This window comes from Myxocyprinus asiaticus, chromosome 50 (genome assembly GCF_019703515.2).
Source record: "Myxocyprinus asiaticus isolate MX2 ecotype Aquarium Trade chromosome 50, UBuf_Myxa_2, whole genome shotgun sequence".
In the NCBI taxonomy this organism is placed as follows: Eukaryota; Metazoa; Chordata; class Actinopteri; order Cypriniformes; family Catostomidae; genus Myxocyprinus; species Myxocyprinus asiaticus.
In genome coordinates, this window is record NC_059393.1 from 23,140,861 (window position 1) to 23,154,049 (window position 13,189).

Consider the following 13,189-nt stretch of genomic DNA (forward strand, 5'->3'; position numbering starts at 1 on the left):
AGCTAAAAACCATTTTGGACCAGCTAATAAACAGTTTGGACCAACTAATTAGGCTACCAATTTGGACCAGCTAATAACCATTTTGGACCAACTAATAAACAGTTTGAACCAACTAATAACCAGTTTGGATCAGCTAATAACCATTTTGGACCAGCTAATAACCAGTTTGGACCAGCTAATAACCATTTTGGACTCACTAATAACCAGTTTGGATCAGCTAAAAACCATTTTGGACCAGCTCATAAACAGTTTGGACCAACTAATTAGGCTACCATTTTGGACCAGCTAATAAACAGTTTGAACCAACTAATAACCAGTTTGGATCAGCTAATAACCATTTTGGACCAGCTAATAACCAGTTTGGACAAGCTAATAACCATTTTGGACTAACTAATAACCATTTTGGACCAACTAATAACCAGTTTGGACCAGCTAATAACCATTTTGGACTAACTAATAACCATTTTGGACCAACTAATAACCATTTTGGACCAACTAATAACCAGTTTGGATCAACTAATTACCAGTTTGGATCAACTAATTAGGCTACCAGTTTGGATCAGCTAATAACCATTTTGTACTAAATAATAACCATTTTGGACCAGCTAATAACCAGTTTGGATCAACTAGTTTGGATCAGCTAATAACCATTTTGAACCAGCTAATAACCAGTTTGGATCAGCTAACAACCATTTTGGATAAACTAATAACCATTTTGGACCAGCTAATAACCAGTTTGGATCAGCTAAAAACCATTTTGGACCAGCTAATAAACAGTTTGGACCAACTAATTAGGCTACCAATTTGGACCAGCTAATAACCATTTTGGACCAACTAATAAACAGTTTGAACCAACTAATAACCAGTTTGGATCAGCTAATAACCATTTTGGACCAGCTAATAACCAGTTTGGACCAGCTAATAACCATTTTGGACTCACTAATAACCAGTTTGGACCAGCTAATAACCAGTTTGGATCAGCTAATAACCATTTTGGATAAACTAATAACCATTTTGGACCAGCTAATAACCAGTTTGGATCAGCTAAAAACCATTTTGGACTAACTAATAACCATTTTGGACCAGCTAATAACCAATTTGGACCAGCTAATAACCATTCTGGACCAACTAATAACCAGTTTGGATCAGCTAATAACTATTTTGGACCAGCTAATAACCAGTTTGGACCAACTAATTAGGCTACCAGTTTGGATCAGCTAATAACCAGTTTGGACTAACTAATAACCATTTTGGACCAGCAAATAACTAGTTTGGATCAGCTAATTACCATTTTGGACCAAATAAATACCAGTTGGACCAACACTGATCAGCTAAAAACTAGCTAGAAACCAGCTTACATGTTCCAAATATTCATCTAGCTGGATGAAGGCAAGACATAGACAAGAAAAATCAACCAGTTTTTCTTCTGATGAACAAGGCGAGACGGTGAAGGGAAACTAAATGTAAACATAAAACCAAACATCATTCATTCTTCAGGTGGGTTTATTCGCTTGTTTTCTAGGAACGGCTGGTCCACTGAGACAGAGGTGAAGACACAGTGAAATGAGCCACAGTGGAGTACAATGACAGCTCAAACTCATGAAAACAGCCAACGCTATCACTTAAAGATGACATTTTAATCCAGGATGGGAGAAGCCTTTCTGAAGACTTCACAGCGTGTTCACTCCGGGAGTTTTTTATATGATTCCCATTGGAGACCAGAATTCTGCACTCGAACCTAGGCCACAGGGTGAGGAACACTCCGGGGTGTCTCGACCAAAGAGAGGCAGCAGGGGGGCAAGGGAGACGGGTTGAAACAACACAAGAGATTTGCCCTCCTCCTGGGGCCCTCCCTCCTCCATGAACAGAACTGGTGGCTCCATGAAAATCTATCATGGTTTTTACCATAGCAACAAGGCTAGAAAGATACTTTGTTATACACAAATGCACGCATGCATGTGGTCGCAATAAAAGCATACTTAACGAGTGTATAGTATTTGTGTTACTGTGGTGGTAACAAACGCAGTACTCATGGGGGTGACAGAGTTATTATTCAGGTAGCTAGATTACGTAACCAACTGCATTTATACGCTTACAATGAGAAATGACTTTTCCTGAAACTACTTCTGTTTGCATTACCGAAAGAGATGCAATTCCAGATGGTGGAATAGAGTCTGAAAGGTGAAATGGAGGGATGCTAACGCACAGTACGAGCTTCTGAACAAACACATGGGAGACCTGTGGGGGATCACTTATTTTCAGACTACAGACAACTGTCGCTGTTCTCTGCATGTCTCAACGTGTCAGGAGAGCCAGTTTGAGTCAAAAAGCAGCGCTGTGATGTCAAGACCAACATCTTCCTCTATCATCTCCCTCTTTAACTCACAATGATGATCTTGGCTGCTGTATGTTTGGGATGAAATTCTAGCTTACTGTTTATGGAGTACGGCCATAGGTCAAGTGTGTTGCATTGTTGTATACTGCACATTTTGGCAAATGAAATAGATCATCTAGGTATTCCATCTTGGGCGTAGAATACGCGGGGATGCAGGGGATGTGTCCCCCTCACTTTCAATCAAACCAAAGTTCGTTCCCCGCACTTAGCCTTAAAAATATATCTTATATATTGATGTTCATCTTGCGCTACTCGTTCTGTCCCCCTCACCTTTGAAATGATTGCTACGCCCCTGTATTCCATTCATACAGAACATTCACATACTGTGCACAGTAAAAATACTGCAAAAATAGTGAGATTACGAATGCATAAATGCACGCACAGGCAACGCCCTTTGAAGACAGCTCAACACAAGAAGAATTTTTTTCCCATTTCTATGGTAACCATATTAGCATCTCTATCTAACATGATAGAAAGAGCACAGACACTACAAGTGATGGAGAGAGAGAGAGAGAAGCACAGAAAAGTGTAGGATGAGAGACTTGTTTGAAATGGCACGCTTGGTGTCTTTTATAAGTGCCATAGAGACGAGGGAGAAACTGAAGTGGAGGTTTTTCAGAGCTGAGAGCGTGTAACAAATGCAAAAAAAGTCTTATGTCAGGCGCTTTCATACGGAACTGCATTTAATTAGCGAGCCTTTTACCTGTACATGAGATTTTCTCTGTACCAGAAACTGCAGTTTGTGCATTATTTACATAGGAATGTCCATTTAACAGGCAAAAGAAACAAGCTTTGTATTATTGATGAGTTATTAATAAATGTAACTTTTATGATAAAAGCATCTACAAAGAAAATGGAAACAGAACAATTCATTGAGGACCGTAAGTAGGGCATACAGTCACGCCGTTTGTTGTTGCATACCATTATCAAAGCCAAATGAATCTCCTCTTAAGAAGGCGGGAAGAATGGCCCACCCCAACATGCCATTTGTATTCAAGGATTCATTTGCTGTGCTAATCAAACATAGGCTTGAAGGATTTTCAGGAATGGCTGCATCTTATTTCCTTTGCTTAAGAAAGCAGGAAGAGCCATGGCATCTGTTGGTACGGACAGCGGAGGTGTGTTTCCGAAGAGTGGAAATTTAGCACATTCAGCAAATAAAGTTAGCCACAATGATCTGGTTTTACTATATAGGTTTTCTGAAAGTTAACCCTTCAGATCAGTGTCCTGTGCACTGTAGATTCAAAAGAACAGGCTCAAAAGAGTCATTTGTGCAGGAATCAGATTACACTTGTCACGCTGTATGTTTCACGCTGTAAATTCAAAAGAACTGGTTCATTAGTGTCATTTGTTCGGGAATCAGATTACACTAGTCATGCTGTATGTTTCGCGCTGTAGATTCAAAAGAATCGACTCATAAAATAATTTGTTCAGGAATCAGATTACACTAGTCATGCTGTACATTTCACGCTGTAAATTCAAAAGAACTAGTTCAAAAGTGTCATTTATGCGGGAATCAGATTACACTGGTCACACTGTACATACTGTATGTTTCGCACTGTAGATTTAAAAGAACCGGATCATAAGAGTCATTTGTTCGGAAATCAGACTACACTGGTCGTACTATACGTTTCATGCTGTAAATTCAAAACAACTGGCTCATAAGAGTCATTTGTTTGGGAATCAGATTACACTGGTCACATTGTATGCACTGAATGTTTCGCATTGAAGATTCAAAAGAACAGGCTCAAAATAGTAATTTGTTTGGGAATCGGACTACCCTGGTTGCGCTGTTGATTCAATAGATCCGACTAAAAAGAGTAATTTGTTTGAGAATCAGATTACACTGGTCACACTGTATGTTTTGCACTGTAGATTCAAAAGAACCAGCTCATAAGAGTCATTCGTTTGGAAATCAGAATACACTGGTCACGCTGTACATTTCACGCTGTAGATTCAAAAGAACCGGCTCAAAATAGTCATTCGTTCGAGAATCAGACTACACTGGTTGCACTGTTGATTCAATAGATCTGACTAAAAAGAGTCATTTGTTTGGGAATCAGCTTACACTGGTCACATTGTACGTACTGTATGTTTCGCACTGTAGATTTAAAAAAAAACGGTTCATAAGAGTCATTTGTTCGGAAATCGGACTACACTGGTTGAGCTGTTCATTCAATAGATCTGACTAAAAAGAGTCATTTGTTTGGGAATCAGATTACACTGGTCACACTGTATGTTTCGCACTGTAGATTCAAAAGAACTGGATCATAAGAGTCTTTCGTTCGGGAATCACACTACACTGGTCGAGCTGTACGTTTCATGCTGTAGATTCAAAAGAACCGGCTCATAAGAGTCATTTGCTTCGGGAGTCAGAATACACTGGTCGAGCTGCATATTTTGCATGGTGGAATTAAAATAGACGTTTGTGCCACACATAGTCAATTCATTAGTTATCTTGCATTTAAATTAATATTTCTTTTGGCAATATCAACAAAATGGATTGTCATGTACCAAACAACATAATTGCCTAATATAGCAAAAAATGTTCCACTTGCCTGCAAGCCACTGGACTTCTCTCTTGTCTGGTCAGCTGTAGTTTAAGGTTATCTACCTGTACACTGACTCTAGGTCAGCATTAAGAGCAGGACGGAGAGGTGGGCTTATTTATCTTCGGTGGGTCATCAACCATGAAAAGTGTTGAAAATGTAGGCTGAAAATGGCGCCCAGGATCCATCACCTCGACTCTGTCCGTTAATCTTCATAAACACTGACACCCCCAGTAGACTGCACGAGAGAAGAACGCAACCTATCCCCCCGTGATACAAAGATAGATGAAAGACGCTGCAATATCAGAAGATTTGTGCAAAAATTGAGACCATGTTTCTGTTTGCAACACTTTCCACAAAAACAGTTTATAAGTCGCAAGTAATAGATTTAGTTATAGCAATAGAATAAATATAAAGGTTAGTATGGAACTTATAATTTATGAGATAAGAAATCAAGAGTACTTGATGGAGGAAATATGGCAGAAAAGAAGGAAATATAAAATGACTAATCCCGGGTTATGAGATATTAGTAATTGCAATGTCTTATAATATAACAAATAAAATATTTACATTTGAAATATATAACTTAAAATATTACATCACATTTCGTATACAGTACAGCTAAATTAGATACAAAAAGAGTGGACTAGCTATGTACTTGACAGTATCAAAAGCATGAAAAATATATATATATACAGTCATGCTCAAAAGTCTGCATACTCTTGGAGAATTGGTAATATATGTTCCATTTTTAAAGAAAACATGAGTGAGCAGGCAAAACACATTTCTTTTATTTCTTATGGGATTCATATTCAACTGTAGGTTATAACAGAATGGCACAATCATAAAACAAAACATGGCAACAAAGAAAAAAATGAAATGACCCCTGTTCAAAAGTCTTCATACCCTTAGTTCTTAATACTGTGTATTGCCCCCTTTAGCATCAATGACAGCGTGCAGTCTTTTGTAATAGTTGTCTATGAGGCCCCAAATTCTTGCAGGTGGTATAGCTGCCCATTCGTCTTGGCAAAATGCCTCCAGGTCATGCAAAGACTTTGGTCGTCTTGCATGAACCGCACGTTTGAGATCTCCCCAGAGTGGCTCGATGATATTAAGGTCAGGAGACTGTGATGGCCACTTCAGGACCTTCACCTTTTTCTGCTGTAACCACTGGAGGGTCAACTTGGCCTTGTGCTTAGGGTCATTGTCATGCTGGAAAGTCCAAGAGCGTCCCATGCGCAGCTTTCGTGCAGAAGAATGCAAACTGTCTGCCAGTATTTTCTGATAACATCCTGCATTCATCTTGCCATCAGTTTTCACAAGATTCCCCGTGCCTTTAGAGCTCACACACCCCCAAAACATCAGTGAGCCACCACCATGCTTCACAGTGGGGATGATATTCTTTTCACTATAGGCATAGTGCTTATGGTTGTGACCATAAAGCTCTATTTTGGTCTCGTCACTCCAAATTACAGTGTGCCAGAAGCTGTGAGGCGTGTCAAGGTGTTGTCGGGCATATTGTAACCGGGCTTTTTTGTGGCATTGGCGCAGTAAAGGCTTCTTTCTGGCAACTTGACCATGTAGCTCATTTTTGTTCAAGTATCGTCGTATTGTGCTTCTTGTAACAACCACACCGTCTTTTTCCAGAGCGGCCTGTATTTCTCCTGAGGTTACCTGTGGGTTTTTCTTTGTATCCCGAACAATTCTTCTGGCAGTTGTGGCTGAAATCTTTCTTGGTCTACCTGACCTTGACTTGGTATCAAGAGATCCCCGAATTTTCCACTTCTTAATAAGTGATTCAACAGTACTGACTGGCATTTTCAAGGCTTTGGATATCTTTTTATATCCTTTTCCATCTTTATAAAGTTCCATTACCTTGTTACGCAGGTCTTTTGACAGTTCTTTTCTGCTCCCCATGGCTCAGTATCTAGCCTGCTCAGTGCATCCACATGAGAGCTAACAAACTCATTGACTATTCATACACAGACACTAATTGCAATTTAAGAAGCCACAGGTGTGGGAAATTAACCTTTAATTGCCATTTAAACCTGTGTGTGTCACCTTGTGTGTCTGTAACAAGGCCAAACATTCAAGCGTATGTAAACTTTTGATCAGGGACATTTGGGTGATTTCTGTTATCATTATGATTTAAAAAGGAGCCAAACAACTATGTGATAATAAATGGCTTCATATGATCACTATCCTTAAATTAAAGACAGTTTTTTTGCATGATCAGTCATACTTTCAAAATCAATGCCAAAATGTCACAATTTCTGCCAGGGTATGCAAACTTTTGAGCACAACTGTATATATATATATATATATATATATATATATATATATATATATATATATATATATATACAAATATGTGTTCTTTTGAGTTAAATTATTGTAATATAAATTTCAGTAATTGATAATATTACGTATTGAAAAACAGTAAAATACCAATATGAAATAAGATGAGTATTTTCTAACAAAAATAACAACATTAAAAGTAGCTAGTTTTAAACACTGTCATTTTTCAATTACAAATCTTGACTGTCAAGCTAAATCATTCAACCCTGTTACCAAAAGTTATTGTGAGAAAAAAATTATTAAATAAAAAAATAAAAATTATTCTTTTATTTAAGGCCAATAAAAGTTAATAACTACAAACCAACATTTGGTTCCAAACTAGCTACTGTAGCAAGTTTAAATGAGTATGTCCCTACTGACGCCACGTCCACACTAAGGCTACGCCTACATTAATCCGGATACATTTAAAAACAGTGTTTTCACACTTCCATTTTCAAGCGTTTCCAAAAGTTGCTCATCCACACTGAAACTTATGAAAACGCTTAAATCCCCTTACTGCGCATGCAAAAAATCGCCGTTGCATGTATGGTGTGAAACACAATTGTCCTGGTGTTCCGTCGCCGAAAAACAATTCCAAGTAAACTTCCCGACACCTTTGAAGAAATGCAATGTGAAGCAATATTTATCTTTAACAATGCTATCAAAGTAATTAGCAGGTACAACAGTAGCGAGCTGGACCGGTTACACAGGCACAACAGCACCACTTCAACACGGGCCACCGTCTATTTGGTTGAATGAATCACATGACAACAAATATGTCATCGTTTTCAGATAAATCCGTTTTCGCTTTTAGTCCACACTACAACGCGAAGACGCCATTTTCAAATATATCCAGATTACTGTAGATGCAGCCTGAGTGATAACTTAATTTGGCCGAAATTTGCGACCCACTAGCCATTGTGGCTTTTTTTTTATGTTTATTTAATGTTTACTCAATTACAAAATCACACAAATCAGGGTTTTTAACGGTAGCAATACAGGTTTGCAAAGATTGATATCTTTAATTAAAATGAACAGAAAATAAAACAACACATAGTTTGACTTCTTAAGGTTGACGATCAACATTTCATGAAGGTTAAGCACCTCATTTCACTGTCTGTATTTTGAAAAAGATGAATAAATACCTAATTTCAGAAGTTTCAGGCCGTATTTTGTGCCCTATATGTAATGGTGTATGTTTGCTTTGTAAATACGCAATTAGTTCTTTATTTGCAACCCTTCACTATCGACATTATAACGCAGGAAATGTGCGCACTTGAGGACTCTCGTTTTTTCCCACTTGTTAAGGTAATGAACGCCACAACTGTCTCACTGACAATCAAACGCAACAGATGTTCTCACACCTCTGTGACAGCTCGATGGCTGTTTTTCTCGTAGAGGACGGCGACGAGATTGCTAATTAGCCAAACAGTCCAGACTGGATACACTAACAAAATAAACCTTGTAAATGCAGACAGATGTAAACAGCGAAACATCAAGTGGAAAAACAGAATGATCAGCTATAGACTCAATGTGGAATTATGGCGTACATGAAAAAGCTGTATGACACACATATGCCTTCAGATGGGAGTAGCAATCGTTAGCAATACATTTTAGAAATTTTGTGTAAATGAAAAAGTTCATCCTTTCCACTTTTTTGGAGTTAATCACAATTTTTTAAGTGTTTAGTTTTTAGTTCACTGTGTAAAACCACGCAGTAGCTACCAACCCATAATGGATGAATGCCATGTCACATAATTAATATTCATGAGCAAAACATTTTATTTTGTAATCCCCCCTCCCCCCAATTTTTTTTTTTTTTTTTAAAAATACAAGTCTTTGAAGTACTATGTAAACATACTTTAACACCTACAACTCTAAGCTACTAAAACGGCTCAATTCAGAAATTCTCAGATTTATGATGTCACAACAATTATCTAATTAACATATGACCGCCCCACACACTTACTGAACATCATTGTGAACTACACAAGCACACACAGCTCAGGTCATTTACACACAGTGGAAGTCATAAAGGTACAGCTTAAGTGGTCATGAAAAACTAAATTATGTCCGATTTTGGTCGAAGAAACCGATTATACAGTTGGTGGATTTTTCCACAACGTGGAAACATGTGCGTGTGTTACCGGGGCCATTTCTAGGCATAGGCGAACTAGGTGGTCGCCTAGGGCGCCATCTGCTGTGAGGGCCCCAAAGAGGAGGCTCTGCCAGAATGGTCTGAAACGGTATTGCGTGACACCATCACAATACATTTTAAAAGGGATACAGACACAAATGCAACTCTATTTTCTGTCCTTTTCAGGCTTCGTTATATATTTCTTTTGTAATTATTTCACTCCCTAATGCACTCAAGCACAAAATTCATGCTCCAACCAGACAGAGTGGAACCTCTCTATTGGGCCGTCCCTCATTGTCTGTACACAAACACACATACACACACAGCTGCATTAGCTGGCTCTGCTCTCCAGCGGCCTTTCCGAACATGTTTACAGCCGCCATCGCCATGACCGATGATGATGTGAGCAATGTTTCACATCTGTGAGTGGCCACACCGAGGACAAATGATGCTGGATGCAGAATGAGACTGCTGAATCATCACTGACCCCTACAGGTCCATCAAGAACTGCATTCTCTGAAAGCAGTCTGTTTCAGGTTACTCAACTGTTAAAGCAGCAACAGATTGACTAATTAGGAAGGAAGCTATGGGGCTAACTTAGCATCACTTTAGCAGAACAACAAACAAAAAGTACATTGCAGTGTGATCACATCTTTTGGTGCATTAGGAAACAGGTAGCATTGTCATTACAGTGTCTAAAGCTGCTACAAGCTGCGTAACGATTTTTCAAACTTTGGTGTTTCTTCAACCGTCCAGTTCAGTGTTTACCACCTTATAAAAGCACTTACATTAATTCAACACACATATTGTATCTTGTGGCTATACTTTCGAAAAAGTGAGTGTTTTCACATTTATGGATTGGCTCCATTGACTTCCATTGTAAATGCTTCATTGTAAATCAGATTTTTGGGACAAGTCAAGATTTATTTTTGTGGTAATCAACATTATGTCACAAATACTGTTGATTGAGCTTGACTTGTATTGGACCCAGAATATTCAATAAAATGTGTGATTGATTCTCAAGCATGTAGAACCATTGCATACCTACTTAAACTGATGGATGACTTTAACAACTAATTGATTAAGATATAAATTAGCACTCCACAAACTTGCAAATCAAATGTCTTGGGATGTCTAAATCGTCATGCATGCTCTTACGTGTCATGCAGTATAAGTAGGAGATGAAGGCACATGCTCTTACAGGTGATTCTAGATCGATATTCTAAACTGTAAATGCACATATGTACAGTTCAATTACTCTGAACTTGGTTAAAGTTATTTAGCACGCTATAAATGATTCATTATCTGCAATACGTGAGGCTCTGAAGAGCCTAATTTAAAAGATAACACTTTCCTTGTGCTTTTGAGTGTGCTGTACAGGGGACCACCTTAGCATTGAAATACTGGTGCTATAAAAACCAAAAGCTCTATTAATTCACTGAACTGTCAAGTCGCTTTTGTATGCGGTATTTTAGCACAAACATATGCATCCTTTTTACTAATCAGCCAAAATCCAGCTTTACCAGGTGTTAAATGCTTTATTAGCAAAAAGACAATGTATGTGGCATTAAACAAGATATGTTATTGTTCAGGTAGCTAGCTATGAACATGTGAACAAGTTAGTTAAACTGTTGTTCCACCATGACTTCTGATGGTTGAAGGAATATTCCGGGTTCAGTACAAGTTAAGCTCGATCAACAGCATATGTAAGATAATACTGATCACCACAAAAATTTATTTTGATTTGCCAGTCATTAAAAAAATAACAAAAATAAAAAAAAAAAGCAAAAATCTGGGTTCCGGTGAAGCACTTACTGTACAGTGGAAGTGAATAGGGCCAATTTTATAAACTTTAATAAAACTAACTTTTTCAAACATATAGCCACAAGACATAAACAATGTTTGTGTTAACATGATTTTAGTGTGATAATATCCAGTTTACAACTTTGTTGCCATGACGATGTGCTGTCAACAAACTATAAAACCTTAAAACGACTGTAAAAATTATGATTTAAACAAACTTACAGCTCAAATAATACACAAGTTTTAACAGAAGAATTAATGTAAGTGCTTTTATAAAATTATAAGCTTCACATTTCTGCCTTTAAACTCTCCAAAAATTGGCCCCATTGACTTCCATTGTAAGTGTCTCACTGTAACCTCGATTTTTGCTTTTTTTAAAGGAGGAACGAGTCGAAATTAATTTTTGTGGTAATCATTTTTTGCCAAAAATGCTGTCGATTGAGCTTAACTTGTATTGAACCCGGAATATTCCTTTATGGGTTTTTTTTTATTTTTATTTTTTTATCCATTAACCGAGATCAAAATTTCTACATCCACCAAACTCGGCACAGACCTTCAGACTGTTTTGACTTAGTGTACTGTGTCTTTTCAAACTGATCGGACATACAGTTTTCGCACAGCAGACGATCAAATATTGGAAAAATTCCATTCACTTACATTGACAGAATGTTCAAACAGGCCAACGGAATGTTCATGAATTCAAATTCCGAATGTCAAAACATTTTAATGTAAACAAACCTTCAAAAGGCCTTTGATCTCTCTCTCTCTCTCTATTTATCTGACGGTTTATCTGATTGTAACAGGTAAAGGGCGGGAATGGAGGAGGCCAGAACTGGCTGAACAGTAAACAAAGTTTAATGATAAAACTCAACATAAAATGAACATAAAAAAAACACAGACACACATGCAGCGTGGCTGCGTGCATCTCTGTCTCTCCCGAACTGGCGTCCCTGGCTCCCCTTTATCTCGCTCTCCCACTGTTCAGCTGATTCAGCGCCGGCTGTGCTCCATCACGGCCCGACCACGCCCTCCTCCACGTCACACTAACTATGTGACAGTCTTTCTGACGATCTATCTTGCTAGCTAGCTGGTTGTCTTACTGTAATCTCTGTATAACCATCAAACATTTAAAAGTAGTCTAAACTTTCCGACAAGGCTTTTTCAAGACAACATCTAAGTTTATCTTGATGAACTTTACTTATCTTGTTTCAACTTTAGTGCCTCTTGTGGCAACTCTGAGAGTGCACTGCGTATGTGTTGTGAATAGCGTTGAATGAAATTGAGCTTACATAGCTAGACATGAGGGCTGTGCTGATACAATCATATACCGATTTATCACAATATTTTATCGATAATTTAGATCCCAATATTTATATTTTAATGATCTATTTGTATATTAATATCATGTCCAACAGTTCAATAATGAGGATGCAGGTTGTCTAAATAAGCGCAAACTCTGAGACCGATATTTTGCAGTAGGGTCAGAACCTCAAATGAAAGACCCAGTTTCAGTCACAATCCAATTATGATATGATACTGTATATCGCGATATACTGAACCGTGACAGATGTATCGCAATGTGTATTGTATCGTGAGGTGCTTGCCGATACCCAGCCGTACAAGTAAGGATTGTGTTGACATACTTTCGTAGCATTTAAGACCTAAGGGGCCATTCAAACAGATTGTGTTCTTTAAAAAAGCTAGATGCAGCACAACGAATGGAACCGAATGTAGGTGTCTTGAGAATAAAAAAGAGTGAACAGCCCCAGAAACACTAGAACACAAAAACGTAAAGCTTTCGAAACTGCATTTCCAAGACAACAGTCAAATTTTGCATTTATAGAGGAACTGACAATTATGTTAGTTCAGATTTTGCAGAGGACTCTTTCAAAGGAAATCCTTTCATTTTTTTAAATAAAAGGAGACCTTACATGCCAGACTAAAAGCTTCTTTTGCATATAAAACGTA